Raw genomic sequence first — 13,844 nt, 5'->3', positions numbered from 1 at the left:
GGTCAATGTACAATCTAACAAAGACCTGGCGTACGGACAAAAAGTCCTCCAGGCAGTAGCCCCACCCTAAGAATACTTAGTATTTGGTATTGCTCCATAAGTAAATGGGGCCGTCGTGATGACAACCGGGGGAAAGAAGGGATTACTTACCAGTCATTCTATTTCAGGGTGTCATCACGACGTTCCATAGCTCCCTCCCCTAAAGAATATTTATGTTCTTTTTCAATGTAAAATGATACCGAATAAAGGTAAATTTTGGTTCAGTATACATTGTCCACCATAATAATTTGAAGTCACTGAGGAGATGGTGGAGGGGAGGTGCTTTAAAGGCTCTTCCTGTCCCTACTGAGGTCAGAGGGCAACCTCCATATGTAAATGGGGCTGTCGTGACGACTACCGGTAAGTAATCCCTTCTTTCTGGCGGTCTTTTTTTTTTTTTCTGACGTTCATCGTTCTGGGTAAAGAATGTATTACTTTTGATATATTGGACTTTTGTGGACGCAGTGATACCAAATATGTATTTTGGTTTTATTTAGATCTTACTATAAATGTGGTAAAAAGGTGTTTTTGTTTTTAAACTTTTATTGTATTTTTTAAAAATAATTAGTAAAACTTTATACAGCTTATTTTAACTTTTTTTTTTTTTTCTTTATTCCGAGAGGGGACAACAACTTGTGATGCTTTGATCACTCCTGCAGTATGATGTAATGCCATGGCTTGATGTACATTTTCTTAAGATAACCCTGGAGCCATTTAGAAGGCTCCCGGCTGCCATGACACCCACACAGCTCCCTGTGATGTCACTGCAGGGGGCTGTACAGAACACCTGAATATCGTTCAGGGAATTTAAATGCCTCTGTCAGAATTGACATTGGCATTCAAAGGGTTAACAGCTCCGATCAGCTGTGCGGCTTATCAGAGCTGTTGATGTCGGCTGTAAGAAACAAACAGCGCCTGCGCTGTATGGAGGGAGATCGCCATGTGATCTCATACATACCCTGATGCTGCAGCATGTAAATAGATGCGCTGCAGTGTTAAGGGGTTAAACAGCATGGCTTCCTCCCATGACTTGTATGCTCTGTCTATAACCCCAGCCTCATCTCAGTGTCGCAGATTGCCTGTGTGCCGGGGATGGAGACGGGATTCAGCAGACTGAGTGAGGAAAGAGGAATAAGAAGGATAGAGAGAAGAGTGCAGGCAGTACCTGCGGGGGCCTAGGGTCAGTCACTCAAGGGTTACTCAGAGTGACAGCTCTCTGCTGGGGTCTACGAGGGGTAAGACACGTTATCACTGCTATGTGCTTGGCTGTACGTGGGACAGGGAGGGGGAGACCATCAGATTATAAGGTGCAGGGAGACTTCATGGAGATGGATGCTTGTAATAATATGTCTTATGGTCAGAAGAATCCGGTAATCATGTCTTATCTGTATGTGAAGAATGACTTCAGTGTCCATCTGTGTGTCCTCCAGTTCCATCCAGTAAGAGAAGAACCCCAGAGAGATGTCCCTGTCCTCTTCTTCCACAGGACCATCTGGTAGGTGGAGATGTTCCTCTGATCTGTAGAAGGCTGTGAAGCTCTTGTCTTCAGTCTTATTAGATGTCTTCTACTTGTGTGATGAGGCCGGTGGAGATGGCAGGATTACCGCTGACTAGAGACATTAGATCAGTTTTCCACTAATTATAGACCTATATCACTGATAAATGCGGACATTAAACTTTTTTCCAAGACACTAGCTAACAGATTGTCTCCTTTCCTCCCTTCCATCATACACACAGATCAGGTAGGATTTATCAAAGTTAGGGGGGCCAGAGACAACATTATAAAACTCTACTAACAACATCTAGAGCGAGAGTGGGGTCTTATCCTCTCTGTCTGCTGTCCGTGAATGCAGAAAAGGCCTTCGACAGGGTCCATTGGGGATTCTTGTCAGCAACTCTCAAACAAATTGGACTTGGCCCCAAATTTCTGGACAGAGTACTGGCCCTTTACACATGTCCTACTGCTAGGATAAGGGTGAATGGATTATTGTCCTCTCCCATACATATCAGAAATGGCACCAGGCAGGGTTGCCCTCTGTCACCTCTTCTGTATTTGTTGGTAATGGAGCATCTTGCAGTAGCGATAAGAAACAACCCAAATATACAAGGCCTTCAAATTGGGGGGAACCATTATAAGACGGCCATATACGCTGATGACCTCCTACTGTACATCTCCCAGCCCCATACCACACTTTTGTCGTTAATACAGTAGTTCGAGAGATACGGACATCTATCGAACTTAAAAATAAATTACTCCAAAACAGAAGCTCTGAACATTTCACTCCCGTTAGCAGAAAAACATATCTCAGAGCAATTTCCATTTAGATGGCAACGGGAGGCTATCCAATACCTTGGGGTGTTTGTCCCTACTGACCAATCTAGGTTGTTCCCCTTAAATTATCAGACCCTCCTTAAGCGCACACTAAAAGACCTCTCCAACTATGCAAACAGAGACATCTCATGGTTTGGGAGGATAAACACCCTAAAAATGGATGTGTTACCTAAATTCCTATATCTCTTCCAGGCTGTACCTATCATACCCCCTACATCGTTCTTTAATTCGTTAAGGTCGGCTCTAATTAAATTTGTGTGGGGATTGCTCGAGACCCAGGGTGGGAGTGTGTACGCTCTTTTGCCCCAAGAAGGTGGAGGTGTAGGTCTGCCAAATTTCAGACTATACCATGCTGCAGCGGTTTTAACACATATTGTGGACTGGCACTACCACTCAGCTCACAAGCAGTGGATACAGTTAGAACAGGCGGATTGCTCGATTCCGATAAGACTTCTCCCATGGATTCGTCCCTGTGACAAAGCTCAAATCCTATCTACCAATTACCTATTGAAAGAGACACTTAAACTCTGGGACTCGAAAATACAAAAGCAGATCCTGTCAAGTCTAGATAGTCCCCTCACACCACTTTTCTCCAACCCAGCATTCCCACCAGGTAACAGCCAAGGTCTTTTCATGGGTTGGGAGGCTCGAGAGGACCCCCGGGTTCGCAATGTCCTAGGTGGCCCCTCAGTGCCTTCCTTTCAAGAATTAAGATCTAGGTCTGGTGGACTGAATCTCTCCTGGTTAGAATTTCACCAACTTCGCTCTTTTCTTAACACTCAAGGAGATAGAAACACTTTTCTAACAACCCTCACAACTTTTGAGAGTCTATTTTCAAGAGGGTCCCCTCCGACACACGTAGTATCCCTGATATATGGTCTGCTGATCCAAGAAACATACACCACGGATCCTGGTTTCAAATGGGCTTGGGAACAGGAAATTGGAGTCCTGATCTCACCGAATGAGTGGCGGAAGGCATTCATCTTTACTCATAAACTGTCTATGGCCTGTGCTGCACAGGAAAAAAATTACAAAATTCTTACAAGATGGTATAGATATCCTACCCGCCTTCATGCTATATTCCCTTCAGTGTCTGAGGTGTGTTGGCGCTGTGGAACTGATAGGGGTACAATGACGCACATTCGGTGGAGCTGTGACTTGTTGAGACCTTTCTGGGACAAGGTATTCTCCACATATAACTTAATCATCCGGGGAAATATTAACAATAATGCCCAAATTGCTCTCCCATCCATACTGCCGGGCTCAATAGGTTCACAGAAAAAGGGTTTTTAGCAGCAGCAAGAGCAGTTATCCCGAGCCATTGGCGTTCCACACCAATTCCTTCCATGACTGAGTGGCTTTAGGAAATGTCTCATCTGCGCCATATGGAGGAATTATGTGCAGAACATAATAGAGAATCTGAAAAATTTCTGTCGGTATGGCAATTGTGGATCGACTTTGAATCTTCTTCAGATTTCCGAGCGCTCTTTTCCAAGTTGCTCAATCGCCGCGGGGGTGAGACGGGTTATTAGAAGGTAGTAATCTGGATATTAAACATTCTTGGGGGATTCCCCCTCCCCGTTTCTCCCGCTTCCGTCAACCAACTATCTACCCTTTAGTTTACCCATCCTTTTTTTTTACTTATTTAGAAATATTATTTATTTTATATTATTCATTTTGCCTTCTTGCTTTTTCTCTTCCCATAATTCATCTCTCTTTTTGTCTCTTCTCTCTTTTGTATATGTCATTTTTGTTTTCATTGTTGCAGGAGGATAAGGCCTCGGGCTTCTACCCGAATACTACAGACCGCAAACATTTTATTCTCAAATTGCGTGTTCGGGTATTATCATTATTGGGGTCACCCACTAGGCCCCTCCAAGAGTTTTATTTAGATGGATATTTTCAAGAAGAGGCCGATTTATTTATGTTATGTCTTTTGTTATACATGTTTTATAGGTCCTGCTAGACCTTTTTTGAGTTGTATGTTTTCTAACCTATCCTATTGAAAATTTCAATAAAAACGGATTGAACTATAAAAGCATGACCTATCGGGTACCTGCCAGGCTTAGGGAAGCTATCTAAGTTTATCAGCAGAAGAGCCAGACTCGGAACCCTTGGGGTATTTTTTTTTTTTTAAGATTTTTATAAGAGGGCAAAAATTTCTTCCCAAAAGCCCTTCAGTTTCAGGCAGAACCAAAATATGGGAGATCAAATACTGATCTGTCCACATTCTCTCCAGCAAATACCACTTCACCTATTTATACTGCTGGCCATAAGCTGGGGAGAATAGTTCCATCTCACCTACAATTTAAATTTGGACTCGAATAGCTGCCCCTTCTGTGGATTGTACCGCTCCTTTAAATGCTTCCAACCACATTCTGATAGAAATTTTTGCTCCCAATAATTTTTCCCAATTTAACTTATTGGCTTTTTTCCTGACTATGGTTCCCTGTTAGCATATTGTAGAAGCAGTATGTCTCCGATTTCCTCAGATTTGGCTGTGCAGTGACTTTAGTTATGATATCCAAAGGGAATAATAGTAATTGGGAAATTACTTAGGAAGAATCTAATCCTGATGTATTTAAGCCTCTCTCTATCTGGAACCCAATAAGCCGTCTGTAACAATTCAAAGGACTTCACCCCATCTGCCGATATACGATCGTCTACTAATCGCCTCCAGTTTGATAAAGCTAAGTTTGGGATTAGGTAGTTAGGGTTCGATAGGTAATGTTGGTTTCTGTAGGCAATTCTAATTATTTAGCTTCTGATTAAGGGACTTCCAGGCATCGACCGTGGCTCTCGTGGGTGGTGACAGTTCTCGGGGCACCAGCTTCAATCCCGGAATATTAGACAAGGCTATTAGAAATGTCACGTATAGTGGGGTAGTATATAGTATAGTTTCATGTCCCTTTTTTCAATAGTAATAATTTATTTAATATTCAGTGCATTCAAGATCCAACTGATCGCGATAATACTTTCTTCTCACAGCCTCATAAGGTGTGCAGTACAATATATTGATTTTATGTTGGTGGACAGAAACCTTAGTAATGTCACTTCCACAGCCATAGGCACCATATAATGGTCAGATCACGCCTCTATAATGATATCAATTCAGGAACACATGAATCACTTTTCTATTAAAATCTGTCAAAACAACTATATGCTTTCTGCCTCCATCCTTTGGTGCGCTCATAAGGCCTTTATAAGAAGCCACTTTGTTAAAAAAAAACGTGTCCTATGACAAAAACCTTAGAAATTCTCCAACTAGAATGAAAAACACAACCATGTTCACTACACAGACAAAATAAACTAGCTTTTTCCGCAGAGAGAGCTGAATAGATAGTTACTGTAAACCACCAACTTCAGCAGCTCCAGATGTACGACCACGACCTGCCCTAAGAAAACTGAGAGTGACTATTACTGGCAAGGCAAGAAGCCAGGAGCCCTACTAGCAAAACAGCTAAATCACAATCATCTAAACTCCACATACCCTTTATCCGTGACTCCCAAAACAATAAGCTTTTTAACCCTCAGGAAATCATAGACACTTTGGCAACTTTTTACAAATCTTTATACAATTTAGCTTACAATATATTTACTGTAAATACTTCTCCTTGTTTAATTGCTGAAAAATTGCAATATTTGTTAAAGAAAATAGAACATAAAAAGAAATAAAGGATCAAACTTTCTAGTAGTTCTCTACATTCCCACCTCTGTCCAAAGCAGATGTCCCGTCCTAATAGGAACCGACCAAACCCACGTTCCTCGGCCACTCACTGTCCCTATCTACAACAGAAGGAAAACATTTAAGTAAGAATACAACTACCACCAATAACCACAGTACGTGGCTTGAGATGATCTGGGAAAAACAGGAGACCAAGATGCAGTTCTGATTCCAACAACCATCAGGTGAAGACTGAGAATAACCAGCACAGGACCACAGCTAAGACCGGAATAAGAGCCCTCCCTAATTGCTAACCAGGTTCAACAGGTAGCAGAACACTCTCATAGACATTCCCAACAGTGCTAGAGAAAGCTGGGAGGAAAATACAAAACAATACTAGCATAAACCAGACCTCCGTGAACAAATGCTAACACTTCCCGACTGCAATCTAGCAATCGGAATAATCCCTGTATCGCTCACTTTTCTGAAGTAATCAGTGATAGAACATGTAATATTATTACACTCCAGGCCCCTCTTGTACTCTTTTAGTGAGTACACCATCACCGTGTCCTCAGGCAGAAAGTACCATAGTATCACTGCTCTTACAATAAAGTACCCCATTCTATGTTGCGTAGAAACCTTCCCTCTAGACGAAGATGGCGCCCCCTAGTTACAGTCCTGGGTATAAATAGATGATCGGAGAGATCTCTGTATTGACCCCTGATATATCTATATATGGTTATTTGGTTGCCCCTCAGCTGACTTTTTTTTAAAAACTAACCCTAATTTTGCTAACCTTTCTGGGTGTTGTAGTCCGCCCATTCTACTTATTAGGTTTTTTTTTGCCCTTCTTTGAACCCACTCAAGCTCTGATATGTCTTTCTTGAGTACCGGTGCCAAAAACTGTCCAATTACTTGTCTGATGACCAAGACTAGTAAACCAAGACATCTGGACTTAATTCCCGGATAATTGTCACTACAGTTAAAGATAAAAAGAAATACACTTGTCGGATAATCGGGAAGAGAATCGCACTTAATTCTGAAAACAAGCCTTTTAATGAAGCCAAACTTCATGAACCTGATGACCGAATCAATTTAGGAAGCATCCACTTTGACGTGACTGATAACTGCTGCTGTCCGGTCAGTTTTGGTCATCATGATGATTAATGACCTTTTCTGGTCATGTAAAACCTTCCACACGACTTCTCCAACCGGCTGCTGACTTTTACAATATTTGTCTCACAGCTTTTGTATCAGGATGAAGATCTAACCAATATTACGACTACAGAGACAAATATGAGGGGCGATCAGCGGTGTAAAGAGGGGATTCCTACAGGTAACCGCCCAGGTGAGTAGTAACCACTAAATACAGCAGAGAAGAATCATAGAATGGAAGAGTTGGAAGGGACCTCCAGGGTCATCGGGTCCAGCCCCTGCTCAGTGCAGGATCACTAAATCATCCCAGACAGATATTTGTCCAGCCTTTGTTTGAACATTTCCATGGAAGGAGAACTTGCCACCTCCCATGGTAATCTGTTCCACTCATTGATCACCCTCCCTGTCAGAAAGTTTTTTTCTATTATCTAATCTGTGTCTCCTCCCTTTCAGTTTCATCCCATTGCTTCTAGTCTTTCCTTGTACAGATGAGAATAGGGCTGATCCCTCTGCACTGTGACAGCCCTTCAGATATTTGTAGACATCTATTAAGTCTCCTCTTGACCTTTTGCTTTTGCAACCTGAACATTCCCAAATAATTACCAATCCCCATAGCACAATATTTGCAGACCGCTCACCATCTTGGTAACTCTTCTCTGAACTTGCTCCAGTTTGTCTGTCTTTTTTTAAATCGGGGTGCCCAGAACTGGACACAATATTCCAGATGAGGTCTGACTAAGGAAGAGTAGAGGGGATAATGACCTCATGTGATCTAGACTCTCTGTTTATCTTAATTAGAGATGAGCGAGCGTACTCGCTAAGGCAAACTGCTCGAGCAAGTAGTGCCTTATGCCCGCTCATCTCTAATCTTAATACATTCCAGAATTGGTTTTGCCTATTTTTTGCTACTGCATCACATTGTTGACTCATGCTCAGTCTGTGATCTATTAGTCACAGATTCTCCTCGGTCACCGGCTGCAGATAGTTATGTAGATTTATTCATTCAACTGGAGTACAAACTAAATATGGATGACATGTGATACTGTTATAGGTGATAACACAGGATGGGCATTTACCGCCCAGACATGAAACACCCCTATGTGAGCAAGGACTACTATTCATTATATGGTATCTGTACTAATGAGGGAGAAATGGTTTTACAGTTCTGGGACTAAGGGTTCTTTTACACTGACCAACTCTTGATCTGATGTAACCAGCGCTGATCCGTAGGCAGGTCGGTCGCTGCTGGTTTACTTTGTTTTACACATGCAAAGAATTACTGCTATGGGAACGAATGATCTTTAGTCTGATGGCTGATGCACATAGGCCGGCTGGTCATCTCCTCGGTAATATGGAGAGATGTAAAGCTACCAGGGAGCATTTTATGCTTGCTGAAAAGAAGATATTGCAATAGAAAATGGGGAAAAAATGACAAATGGTGCTTTTAATAAATCTACACAAATTCTAGTGGTCTGCTTTTTCGCCACATATTGTACTTAATTTAGGTGCTACAAACAATGTCAGAATCCCTTGGATATGCAAAACCTTTACAGAGTTATTGTATGTTAAAGTGACACATGTCAGATTTCGAAAATTTGCTCCGTCACTAAGGCACAAACAGGCTTCATCACTAAGGGGTTAACATAAGCTTTTTCATTTACATGATTCACATAAAAAACTGTCCTATTCTGGTTTGATTCACTGACCAGAATCGGACATGTAATGTCTACTGCCTGCCAGCATGGGGCAGCACACAGTCCATATGTGCCCATGTGATGTCCAATGCGAGTTCTCAGCACAACTCGCACTCAGCCATCTGAATATGGCCGACCAGATAAATACTATTTCAGGTGTCACATCTTATCTCTCAGCTGGGAGTGAATGCGGTTTCTTAGAATCCCACTCCCTTACATTGTACTGTAGATTATACAATCCCGCAGTGTGTGATCTCACCGTAATACTCTTCCAGTTGCCATAAATGGGCACAATTGGGAAACAGATTCCGAGTAGTTTCATCCTAATATAACGTCTGAGCCGATTATAAGGGGGTTGGAGATAAAGTAACGGCTTACAGATGGGTTCTCTAATGGCTCCAAAGAGTTAGTTCAGAATCAGGAAGAGTCTAATGGCCGGACCGCCATCAGGGCAGGATAAATGGTTACAGAGGCCCCCGGTGACCGCTGGCTGCTGCCTGCCTGTCAATAAAGATATCAATATGTCCTGAGCCAAGTCAGTGATCGCCAGCACTCTGCACACTAGCAGTAGGAATTATATCTCGGGCGGTTGGATCCCTTTAACCCCTTCCCGCTATATGATGTACTGGTACATCATGGGAGCCTCGTACTTCCCGCAACATGACGTACCGGTATGTCATCGGGATAGCGCGAGATCATGACTGACCTCGCGCTATCCCGCAGCGGGAGCCGGCTGTCGGTCACAGCCGGCGTCCTGCTGCAACAGCGGGGGGGGGGGGGGCATCGGAGTTGTGCCCCCCGCTGTTAACCCCTTCCCTGCAGCGATCTAAGTAGATCGCGACAGGGAAAGAGTTCAAAGAGGGAGCGTGCTCCCTCTCTGTCTCCGGCCGGCTCTCGCAATGTTATCACGAGAGCCCGGCCTGTTGCCATGGCAACAAGACGCTAGACACTGTCGTCCTGTATTGCCAATGCCTATGATTGCTGTATAAGTGATAAGGCATGGCAGAGCAGTAGCTCTGCCATGCCTTATCACAGCGATCATAGGCATAGTGCTGCAAGTCCCTCAGAGGGACTCACATTGTGTAAAAAAAGAGTAAAAAAAATGTAAAAAAAACATTTTTGTGCTTTTTTTAATATTCGCATATTTGGTATTGATGCGTCCGACACGACGTGTACAAAAAGTTGAACATGCTTTTTAGCATTTTGCCTCCCAACAAATGCAATAAAAGTGATCAAAAAAGCCATACATTCCCCAAAATGGTACCAATAAAAACTACAGCTCGTCTCGCAAAAAATAAGCCCCCAAAGAGCTCTGTACATAAAAAAAATAAAAGTTACAGGACTTTGAATGCAGCTATAGAGAAAAAAAAAGATTTCCAAAAAAAAGGGGTTTTATTGCAAAAAAGTGTAAAAACCTAAAAAAAAATAACAATTTTGATATCGTTGTACCCGCACCGACCCGCAGAAAAAAATTAGTGTGTCATTTATGCTGCATGATTAACGCTGTAAAAATCTATGGCAGAATTGATGCGTTTTCTCTCCCTGTTATCATAAAAAAAATTAATAAAAGTTTTACGATATAGTCTATGTACCCAAAAGTGGCACCGATAAAAACTACAGCTCGCCACGCAAAAAACAAGCCCTTATACGGCCGCGTCGACGGAAAAATAAAAAAGTTATGGCTTTTGAAAGATGGAGATGAAAAAGTACCAAAAATCGCTTGGTCCTCAACGCCAAAATAGGCCGTGTCATTAAGGGGTTAAGGAGCCCCCCAGTGGTCAATACAAACAACAGTTCAGACAGCGCCAATGGATATTGGGCAGGCTCCCCAATGTGCATTTCTCCTATCCTCCTTGAAGGAGGAGAGCTGCAACGACAGTAAGGGGGGACTCTCACCAGGAGAGTGGACCCCCAATAAGAAAACAAACAGTAGATTTTAAGTAAAAAAGTTGTGCGCTCGTGGAAAAAGCAATTAGGTCAAGCAAAATGTAGAAAGTGTCCGTCCTGTGAATGACGGAAGAGATATAGAATAGAATGGCACTTACTCGGAAGGAGGGGGGTGTATAAAACAAGAAGCCCCCTCCTCTGTGTGCTGACTCCTCTAAGTCCTCTCTGTCGCCGATGCAAGTTGCGAAAAGCCAATTACTTTGTCCAGTTTTATTCATATAAAATCAGGTTTACAGAAAGGCAACGCGTTTCGGTGCGACATGCACCCCTGTGGTCAATGACAGGTTACTCTGCTCCCCACCTCCCACTAAAGATGCCAACACCACCCCCCACCCGTCCCCTGGGGCTCTCATTAATCTCATTATATGGGACCCAATATATCCCCTGGCGGCTCTGTGTAATGGTCAGGGCCCGGCTGGCAGGAATATATCACAGGCCCATGAGTAGCGGCCCGACATAAGGATGTGTCACACGTAGTGGGTAAAGACCACAACAAATCTGCATCACATTTCAGTCTTTAGCACTGGTGTGTATTTTGATGCGGATCTGCTTCAGACTTCACCCCTTCAATTAAAAGCAGGAAATCTGCTGCGGATCTGTGCCATAACCCGCACCGTATAGTGTGGATTGTCATGCAGGTTTTGGTGTGGACCTGCAGCACAATCTGCCGCGTGTGAACACACTTTAAGGGTGGAAACAGACAGTGCAGTTGGCCACACAAAATACTGGCATAATTGCATGGCGACTGGCCGCAGTCGGTGGGCACGGTCTGGTTGTGTGTGACCGGCCACAATGTGTCCTTGCATCCTTGTTTATCTATTGAACAGGAAACAGAACCAAGGCCATAACATAATTACAGCACCAGAACCAAGCTTGGTGATATACATAGATGCAATACCAGAACCAAGCTTCGTACGTAAATACAGCAGCTGAGCCAAGCTGTGTACATGTATACAGAACCAGGAACTGTATTTCCCCTTTATGACCAGTTTCAGACGAGCGCATTAAGGGCACATTTTACAGATGTATCGCAGCCTGACTGCAGGTCTACAGAGCAGAGCTTGCCGCATGACCGGGAACTATGAAGTGTATAGGCTCCAGGGTCATACAAAGAAGCCATGGGGCCCCAGAGCAATACTCAGAATGCCTCCCTGCCCCGGCTTAGTCCTGGTCTGAGGTGACAGAATATAGAATTACTGTATGTACTAAGCTGTCTTATAGATGAGCAGTTCTGTATTTGCTGCACACCGTGTGTTACTGACATCCGGCTTCATGGGAGATTTTATATGAGTTCTTTATGGAAAACAGAAACTAATGTTGGTGCAGAAATGGCCGAACTCCATCTGTATGGAATATACTATTCCTGTAGCTTGGGCTCGGAGATCTACCGGGGACAGGAGCCCGGGGCTTGTGGGGGACTCTGCTGCAAATTACTCTTCATGACCCTTTTTCAGACCCCCCAGGACCCCCATGTTATTGATGAAAACCAGAATTAGTTACTTGTAAGTCCCGATTCACATCTGTAGTTTTTGGTGATGTTTTCTGCACTGACAATCACTTGGTGGTTAAGTGAGCTGCAAACCAAGCGCCTTCTATAAGTGAATGATCCTCACTCACTTGCTCTGTCAGGATCATTTTTAAGATCTATAATATGAAAAAGAAATTAACTTTATTCTTGGCAGATGACGATACCGGGAGCTCAGAGGGACGTCTGATATCTGCAGATTGTAAAGCAGAGGATTGTGGTATCATACATGCTACATATGAAGAACCTGCCATTATCCCAGATATCTCCTCAGCCCTTCACAGTAAAGATCCATCATCTGATCCTCTCATACAGGTCCCATCTTCTGATTCATCACAGACTGCTAAATTTCACAGAAGGAGAAAACCTCAAAGAGCTGACAGAAAGGAGAAGCCATATTCATGTTCAGTGTGGGAAATGTGTAACAAGATGTGATTTTGTTGTAAAACATCAGCGAATTCACACAGGAGAGAAGCCATATTCATGTTCAGATTGTGGGAAATGTTTTACACAGAAATCAGACCTTGTTACACATCAGAGAACTCACACAGGAGAGAAGACATTTTCATGTTCAGAATGTGGAAAATGTTTTGCTTTTAAATTTCACCTTGTCGCACATCAGAGAATTCACACAGGTGAGAAGCCATTTGTATGTTCAGAATGTGGGAAATGTTTTACACAGAAATCAGTCCTTGTTAAACATCAGAGAATTCACACAGGAGAGAAGCCATTTTCATGTTCAGAATGTGGGAAATGTTTTACACAGAAATCACATCTTGTTACACATCAGAGAATTCACACAGGTGAGAAGCCATATTCATGTACAGATTGTGGGAAATGTTTTACACAGAAATCAGACCTTGTTAAACATCAGGACACTCACATAGGAGAGAAGTCATTTTCATGTTCAGAATGTGGGAAATGTTTTACCGTGAAATCAGTCCTTGTCGCACATCAGAGAATTCACACAGGAGAGAAGCCATTTTCATGTTCAGAATGTGGGAAATGTTTTACCGTGAAATCAAATCTTGTTACACATCAGAGAATTCACACAGGAGAGAAACCATATTCATGTACAGATTGTGGGAAATGTTTTACACAGAAATCAGGCCTTGTTAAACATCAGGACACTCACATAGGAGAGAAGTCATTTTCATGTTCAGAATGTGGGAAATGTTTTGCTTTTAAATCTCGCCTTGTCGCACATCAGAGAATTCACACAGGTGAGAAGCCGTTTGTATGTTCAGAAAGTGGGAAATATTTTAAAGGGAAATCAGGCCTTGTCGCACATCAGAGTATTCACACAGGTGAGAAGCCGTTTGTATGTTCAGAATGTGGGAAATGTTTTACACAGAAATCACATCTTGTTACACATCAGAGAATTCACACAGGTGAGAAGCCATATTCATGTACAGATTGTGGGAAATGTTTTACACAGAAATCAGACCTTGTTAAACATCAGGACACTCACATAGGAGAGAAGTCATT

The 13,844-nt window shown here is 42.8% G+C and overlaps 1 long non-coding RNA gene and 1 pseudogene across 1 annotated transcript in view; both read left to right on the top strand.

The window, feature by feature from the left end:
• LOC136627342 (uncharacterized) overlaps nucleotides 1-7,402 on the top strand; it is an 83,430-nt gene extending 76,028 nt beyond the window's left edge. The window contains exons 2-3 of the long non-coding RNA XR_010792776.1: nucleotides 1,470-1,534; nucleotides 7,281-7,402. This is a non-coding gene — a long non-coding RNA (uncharacterized lncRNA). The remainder of the gene's footprint in view (nucleotides 1-1,469; nucleotides 1,535-7,280) is intronic.
• The window catches only part of LOC136627318 (zinc finger protein 850-like), a 166,426-nt pseudogene that overhangs the window by 142,810 nt on the left and 9,772 nt on the right, over nucleotides 1-13,844 (top strand).

This window comes from Eleutherodactylus coqui, chromosome 5 (assembly GCF_035609145.1).
Source record: "Eleutherodactylus coqui strain aEleCoq1 chromosome 5, aEleCoq1.hap1, whole genome shotgun sequence".
Classification (NCBI taxonomy): Eukaryota; Metazoa; Chordata; class Amphibia; order Anura; family Eleutherodactylidae; genus Eleutherodactylus; species Eleutherodactylus coqui.
This window is presented reverse-complemented; position numbering and strand designations above follow the sequence as displayed.